A 9,104-nucleotide genomic window follows, 5' to 3' on the forward strand; every position below is an offset into this window, starting at 1 on the left:
GATGTGATCTAAACACTTGCTGATAGTAAAAAATAAAGATTTGACAGCCGTGTGCTCTTCCTGGGGGCTTGTTTTTGCCCTCCAGGCTCTGCGCCAGTCACGTGACTGAAAACTATTAATACTCTATATATTAAAATGGCTTTTTGGTTCATAGGTGGTTATAGTGTAAACGACCAGAAAAAGAAGGTATACCCCATATACCTGTGTATACCCTCCACTACAACACTGAAAGAGGGTACATGAGACTGTGGGACGATAATTAGAGACATCTGGTTTCACACTACTCAGCCTCCCTGTTAAAGTCTACTCCAAGGTGCTGGGAAGGAGGGTTCAGCCGATAGTCGAACCTCGGATCGAAGAGGAACAATGCGGATTCCGTCCTGGCCGTGGAACAACGCAAGGATCCTGGAGAGGGCCTGGGAGTATGCCTATCCAGTCTACATGTGTTTTGTGGACTTGGAGAAGGTGTATGACCGGGTCCCCCAGGAGATACTGTGGGGGGTGCTGCGGGAGTATGGGTTGAGGGGGGCACTTCTCAGGGCCATCCAATCCCTGTACGACCAAAGCGAGAGCTGTGTTCGGGTTCTCGGCAACAAGTCGGACTCGTTTCCGGTGGGGGTTGGCCTCCGCCAGGGCTGCGCTTTGTCACCAATCCTGTTCGTGATATTCAAGGACAGGATATCGAGGCATAGTCGGGGGGAGGAGGGTCTGCAGTTCGGTGTGCTGAAGATCTCATCGCTGCTTTTTGCAGATGATGTGGTCTTGTTGGCATCATCGGTCTGTGACCTCCAGCACTCACTGGATCGGTTCGCAGCCGAGTGTGAAGCGGCCGGGATGAGAATCAGTACCTCTAAATCTGAGGCCATGGATCTCAGCAGGAAACCGATGGATTTCCTACTCCGGGTAGGGAATGAGTCCTTAACCCAAGTGAAGGAGTTCAAGTACCTAGGGGTCTTGTTCGCGAGTGAGGGGACAATGGAACGTGAGATTGGCCGGAGAATCGGAGCAGCGGGGGCGGTATTGCATTCGCTTTACCGCACCGTTGTGACGAAAAGAGAGCTGAGCCAGAAGGCAAAGCTCTCGATCTACCGGTCAATCTTCGTTCCTACTCTCACCTATGGTCATGAGGGCTGGGTCATGACCGAAAGAACGAGATCGCGGGTACAAGCGGCCGAAATGGGTTTCCTCAGGAGGGTGGCTGGCGTCTCCCTTAGAGATAGGGTGAGAAGCTCAGTCCTCTGTGAGGGACTCGGAGTAGAGCCGCTGCTTCTTTGCGTCGAAAGGAGCCAGTTGAGGTGGTACGGGCACACTTAAACAGATAAATTTTTTGTCTAAAATACGTTCTTCTGCCGTCCTCGTCCTCAGCACTGTGTTGCTCTGCTCCGGTGTCGGTACTACTGTCTGTTTCTCTGAGCCAGGGGCACACCGACTGTCATCTACTGTAGTAATACACCTACGATGGATAAGAACCTCATACAACCCCACTGAGAAACACCCCAACTATCCCTTTAACTGATTAAGTAATGTTTTATCACATACATTAATTATAGTTTTGTTTTTATTCCAAAGTTGTTCCAAAGATTCTTTATAATAAAAATCTGATTTGGCATTTCTGGTCATAGTTTTGCTCACATTTCTCAACTGTCTGTACTCCTTCCAGTCAGCAGGATCATTGGATTTCCAAATGTGGCCCATGAGTGCATTATCTCTCTGCCTGAAGATGCTTATAAGACCAGAAATGATCCAGGGAAGAGGTCTACCCTTGACTTTGGTCGTTTTAAAGGGAGCATGTTTATCTATAACTTCAGTGAATTCAGAATATAAAAAGTCCCCCATATCCTGCACATTTGGTCCCAATTAATTGAAATTAAGTCATTGATAAATTGATCTATATTTTCTTATATTGCCTAATTCTAATTAATTTGGGTGGCAGTTTGGGTAGTTTAATTTTCCAAATAGAGTATAGCATGATCAGTGAGGCACTCAGACATAACCCCTGCTTTTAAACATCTATTAGGGTATGAGACTAGCATCCAGGTGTAACACGAGTGGGCTCACTAATTAACTGAGTTAGGTCCGGATTAGTGATGTGTCGGTCGCGAACGAGCCGGCTCTTTTAAGTGAACGATAAGAGCCGGCTCCCATCCGAGATACGTTTTTTAATTTTGTTTTATTAATTCAAGGCAGAATGATAGGATGATCTTCTCCGCCGCACGGGCACTCCATGCACTGACTGTGACTGAATGTTGTGTTAATGAAGTCCGTGCGACCAATCAGGTGATGACAGACAAAGATCATACCATCAAGCAGGGTGGGGCGGGGGTGCGCGGCGCGCTGACGGTCTACAGGTACAGAGCAGGAGGGAGAGGAGGAGAGAAAGAGAGAGGAGTGCGGTGCGCGAATAGCAGACAAGATGAGTGACAGTCGGAAACGAAGCAGCATGTAAAATTATGGTATTCTGGAAGTTATAAGGTTTAGTATAATTATATTGAATAATTTAAGTGATATATGTGCACACATACTAATCATAGGTCAAAACAGCGCTAAATTTGGCTGAATTATAAAAGACAGAAGTGGTAAAACGAAGAGCCGTTTGGGAGCCGAAAGAGACGGCTCTTCTTGGTGAGCTGAGCCAAATGATCTGGCTCACTAAAAAGAGCATCAGCATCAGTTTCACCTGTACACATATCTATGTATATAATGCATAAACACTGCAAATAAATCACCATTTAGTATTATTGGTAGGTAAGTTCTAATATCAGTCCCTACCATCCCCAAGAACTGAAGAGCAGCATCTTATTGTTTGGTAGTACATATTTTATACACTGTATGTTCATACTTACATTCACTCCCATATTCACCAGTTATCTGTAATCCTCAGTGACACTGACTCCAGCTGAGACTGAGGCTGAGGCTGCACGGTGGTGCAGTGGTTAGCACTGGCACGTCACAGCTAGAGGGTTGCAGGTTCAAATCTGGCTTGGGGCCCTTCTGTGTGGAGTTTGCATGTTCTCCCCGTGTTAGCGTGGGTTTTCTCCGGGTACTCCGGTTTCCTCCCACAGTCCAAAGACATGCAGGTTAGGTTAATTGTTGACTCTAAATTGCCCGTAGGTGTGAATGTGAGTGTGAATGGTTGTCTGTCTCTATGTGTCAGCCCTGTGATGGACTGGCGACCTGTCCAGGGTGTACCCCGCCTTCGCCCAATGTCGGCTGGGATCGGCTCCAGCCCCCCCCGCGACCCCTAACGGGATAAGCGGTTGCAGATGGATGGATGTTCATACTTACATTCACTCCCATATTCACCAGTTATCTGTAATCCTCAGTGACACTGACTCCAGCTGAGACTTTCCTACAGGACTATCACCAGTTCACTGCACTACTTCCAAACGTCCACTAGATGTCACCCTTAGTTTGAACTCAAACTGCTGAAGACATCATTGAGATGATCGGAATCATAATCACAGCATCAGGTATTTCTCATCAGTGGATCACGGTTTTGGATTTAAAATTCCTAAATAATCATCATTCAGCTGTTAAAAGACCAATATGTAATATATTTACTGTAATAAATCATAAAATGACCATGCTATGTCATCTGAGATTAAGTGCCAGTTTGCTAAATTAAAATACTGGCTCCTCTGACAACAATGCTACAGCTAGTATGTTCTTTTGTGAAATTTCCATTCCGGTCCTGAATGTCTGTTTTTGTTTTGGACGGTGTGATCCCGTCCGCTGTCAACAAACAAACTGGCACATAAACACAGCCTTCTGCAGCCATGGAAGCAAGCTAACAAACTGGATCAACTGAGATAACATCACATTATATTCTGCCTAACTAGTGCCGTGCACAGACATTTTGGGGGGCAGGTGCTCAAGCAAAAAAAAAAAAGTCACCCCTCTCATAATTATTAATAAAAAAAAGATACATAGCCTACAGTAGCACATATTTTACTAACTTATGCATTTATTAATTTCATGATCCATACACAATCATGCAGATGTTTATTACTCAACAGATGATGGATGTGATCTCAGACCAGCAGAGCGATACAAGTAAACATGACAAACATCGGGGCTTTGCCTGGACCTCTCTAGGGGCGTCCAGGGGGGATGAAGGCTCTATTTTGAGGTTGTGTATCAAAGGTAACCCGCAAAGAGATTCATGGAGCCATGAGAAGCGCTGTAGTTTAAGCATGGCGGGTCACCTGGTTGTTGTCATGGCTGTACAACCATCAGAACAGACTATTCTGCAGTGATTTAAAGCTACTACAAGGAACTTTAATTTTTTGTTGATTTTGGCGGTCCATGTGAACAATACGGCCTGGGCCTCCAGCAGCGTGGTGTCGGTGTTGGCTCCCAGCGGAGCGAAGCTCTGCTGTTGACCGGAAGAGAAACCGCTGCTGCCGGGCATCGAGTTCTCCACCTACCGCCGGAGCTAAGACTGTGAATGTCTACAGCAGTGGGTTTCTGCTGTTTATATTATCGCCTATGTTTGTCTTTAGGCTACGTGTAGAAGAGAATTAGGGTCCGATACTGTGCTCATGTACTTATTCTCGTACTCGCAAAATGGCTCCGATACAACGGCACCAATACCATTTTACGGCAGCGTGACGTTAACCTCTCGTCACCATCTTTCAGGTCCTCACGCTCCACCTCCCCGACGGTGAGATGGGTTGGTGGTGTGCCCGACCCCGCTGGGCCAGGATCCTACCTCAGCCGGCACGCACCGGCCCTCACTTTCATTGCGCCACGGGGTTTTGCTTGCACCCTTTAACTCGCGCGTGCGTTAAACTCCTTGGTCCGTGTTTCAAGACAAGTTGGGTGGGTTGCCGACATCGCAAGGACCTCTGGCGCCTTTTATGTGGGCCGAGCCCCGCCCTGGCAGCGCAACGCAGTTGGGGCACACTGAAGACAGTCCGCCCCAGTCAACACTTGCACCGAGATCAGGAGGTCCCGTCCCTCCCCGGCAGGGAGAGAGGGCGCAGCGAGGTCCGGGCGGGGAGTGCTGTAAAGCTGCGGCCATGCGCCACCTTCGCCCAGAGCCTTTCCATGCCGACCTAGAGCCGGTCGCGGCGCACCGCCTCGTATGCGGGACTCCCCAGCCTGCCGTGTGTCGCTCACACCCTCCAGCTGGCTGTATCGGTTTATCCCTAAAGAGAATGTAACGTTTTAGAGTAGCCTACATATGTAAAGTACTTTAAAGTCAATCAGACACAGTCATAATTACAATACAGCAACAGTATTTAATGCAGTATTATTATTAGTATTAATAAAAACGTGATACATTTTTGTACAAAATGAGAACATTAATCCTGGCAATGAGATGATAAAACAAGACCACAAAAAACTGTGAATTATTTGACAGCTTTAGTTATTTTTCACAATATAACCGCAGCTGCTCGCTCTAGCCGAAGCATCAAGCACCGGGATGCAGCGCCCCCCAGCTGCCACTTTGAGCAATCACTGACCTCTCCTTGAAGCCACAGCAGCCAATCCACCAGAGGCGACCTACTTTCAGCAATCGCAGCAGCTTGCTCTAGCCGAGGCATCCGGCCCCGGGATACCAGTGCCCCCAGCTGCCACTTTGAGCAATCACATCACATCAGCTAGCCTTAACAGGGGAACCTGGCACGATGCTCGTGGCCCCCACTGCATATTTCCAGCTTGCTGTAGCCAGAGGAGGAGGATAAGATGAGAAAAAGAAAAAAGAAAAAACCTGCACCAAACGCCAACTTCTCTCCATCCTGGGCCACCTTAACTTCGCCCTACATAGGAATATCTAGTGAATGTACAGTGGACGTTTGTTCAGAAATAACTGCTGCAGCTCCTCCAGACCAACAGAGTCCCTTTAAACATTCAAACAAAAACAGTTTAAGAGAAATCACATAAAAGTGTGGAACATTGTGCCACTAAACATTGTATAGCAAAACATTGTATCGGACACAGGACTAGTGAAGAACCACATTTCTAGCAAGAAAGGCGCCAAGTCATCAAGACTGAGAGTCCGTCGCTTCAGGCCTCCCTCCAATGCCACTCCCCCAAAATTATTATTACAAACATAAACATATAATAATGAACGTGAAGGGCGAACAGGGCTATTGTTATACTCACAGCTGTCAAGCTGCATGTGGAAGACTCCGCAATGAGTGCAAAGGCAGAGTGCAGGCAGGTAGCCCGTCCAATCATTTAATTTGGGTCGAATGAAATGATAGGAGTTTATTACAGTCCTGCGACAGCCACAGTTACCTTTTTTGTCAGAGCATTGATTTATTTATTACTGTTGGGATGTAAAGGAAATTTAAACTAATATGACAAAAAAAATCTAAAATCTTTAGTAACCCTACCTTTAAATGCACAATATATGTTTTTAGATTGACAAATCCTGGTGTGGAATGGTTCATCCTGTGACACTATATAATTTGGTGACATTCAAAATTGTGACAATAAAAAGGCTTTATTAGTGATAAATCATAAAAATCTCAATGGAACACATTGAAAATAGTATCAGCTGATTAAAAATAATTATACAAAATGTAATGAATTTGACAATTTTCGACACTAATAAAACAAATTGGGGAACACATTCAGAATCCAATACATAATCTAAAAGACCACATATATTTTTGGAAATCTAAAAGTAAGAACAACACAATTCAATACAATAATGTTCATGCCTAATATTTGAAGTTAAAAAAAAGTCTTATGCTGTATGCCAGCCACCCACGTGTGATGAGAGCAGAATCCTGTGTGTTCTGTTGGCACATGTCTGGATATTGTTTTGATGCAGGGATAGAGAACAGTAACCCTATAATGACTGGATTAAACCTCCTCAACTCTGGCAGCTCCCCAACCAGCACAGAGTACACTCTGTCCTAAAGTCTTCACTGGTTTTAAAATCCAAAGTTACTGGAAAGTCAGCATGTATTTTGTTCCTGGATCAGTCTTTACTCAAAGTCTCCACATTAAACACCTCACCAAGAGAGCCAGATTCTGTTCATCAACAATCAGAATAATGTGTAGCCTCAGTAATATGATCTCCATTACTGAAAGCACTCCACTCCAGCTTACACCAGGTAAATACTACAACCAGCTGGAGCCTATTGACAGGATATATGGGAAGGAAACAGGACACTCCACGAACAAGTCACTAGTCTATCATAGGGCTACAAACACATCTGTAACGTCTGTATTTACACTGTATGAACACTGTAATGTTTGCTGTTTAAACTAAATTATATTTCTCCAACTGACAGGTACAGAGAGTATTTCAACAAAGATGTCACAGTCTAAAGATGATCACCAGGAACTGTATCCCTGGATTTAAATCCTTTCTATGAGGTTGTCTTAAACTGTGAAGTTATTATTCCTACAGCATGTGAAGGCAGAGTACAGACTACATGCAGAGCATTGGTCTACACGTGCAGGCCGGTTACCCAATCTGTAGAACAACAGGTCTGCCATGTGAGCTGCCTCAGTGCTGTGTTGACTGGCCCGCAGGCAACCAATGAGAAAAATCCTGCGAGGCCGGTCTACATGCAGCCAATCAGAAAATTCTCCACTCAGATCAGTGGGTGTGGCTCGGGAGCTGGAGCTGCCCTAACTTGGATATGAGTAGGACCTCATCTGTCTGTCTGTCTGTCTCTTCCTCTGACTTTATATGTGAATCTAAACAGAATTCAAGCATAGAAAAAGGAAATGACAAGGTGATGGCACTTTAAAAACAATGTTTCAGCTACCTATAACACATCTCTCATTGTTATAGGCTACCTAATCATCTATCATACTGAATTAATAATAACAAGTCTATCATGTATTATATGTATTATGTAAATACGTTTGGTAAATACTAGATGCTAAATTCTGACCTGATACTGTGATGCTGAATGATTATTTCCCATTCTAGTGCTGGAGTTGTGTAATAAACCCAACAACCAACACTGAGTTTTACATGGTTTTTCACCATAATTGAATACAGTGTCATTAGTGTTAGGGACAATGTGTGTGTGAATGCTGTGGATTATAAACGTAACAACACACAAGATATACCTGTCTCATTTCAATCAAAACTGGTCTGGCCAACAGCACATCGATTTCCATTCATAGGAATGGGGGTCAGTTGTTTTTGTAAACACAATCTCATATGAAAAGCAGAGAGCCGTTTTTTGCCACATGTCTGCTTATTTACAATAGGCTACAAAAGGAATTTGTGGCACAGTTGAAGACGCGGACGTTGTTTTTTTCAATTCTTGCACTATAGACGACACTTGCTTACTGCTCAGTAACTCCTGTTTCCATTACAATATGACAATATGTGCAAAATCACACACTTGTTGTATTAATCTGAGCTCAGGCATGGTCCAAACGTGCATATGCATCCTGTGGGCCTGTATAGGTTTCATTCTTCTGTGATCAGTCTGTGATCACTCATGTAAGGCTGGGTGTGTGTCTGGCGCTGTTTATGTATGTGTTGCCATATTATGCTTTACATACTGTAGCTATTATTACACGGCTGTGTTGAATACTCGATTCTGAATCACGGCGTTCTGCAGTCTGTAATTTCTCTATAACAGACTGTTGCTACGTATAACAGACCGTTGCTACGTATAACAGACCGTTGCTACGTATAACAGACCGTTGCTATGTATAACAGACCATTGCTATGGGCGCAGCTCTGCTGTCGGACTATGGCATACCGTTTTTGTGTCGAAATATTGATTTATTCAGTAAGTAACCGTGCAATAAGCGGGATAATGTACAGCGAGCCGGTCATTGTTGTGAAAGAATCCCCTTCAGGGTGATGCTGCACCCCGATGCATCCGGCTCGCTGTACATTATCCCTTACTTAATTACTACGTATAATAAACAAACAATGGAGTTATCAATACTGTTGACTTGGTCTCTTAACATCATGGTCAGTGTCGCTCCGATGCACCTTTCATGCATGTTTCTTAATGTTGTCTTCTTTTATTCTTTACAATGGATAACATTAATATTTTATTATGCCTGGATAATTAAACAATCAGTCACAAATACAACCTGCTTGTATTAACTTGGTAGCCTATTAATGTTTTTTCATTAATTCGTTGGCATTGTACTGCTAAAGC

Source organism: Sebastes fasciatus, chromosome 20 (genome assembly GCF_043250625.1).
Source record: "Sebastes fasciatus isolate fSebFas1 chromosome 20, fSebFas1.pri, whole genome shotgun sequence".
Lineage (NCBI taxonomy): Eukaryota > Metazoa > Chordata > Actinopteri > Perciformes > Sebastidae > Sebastes > Sebastes fasciatus.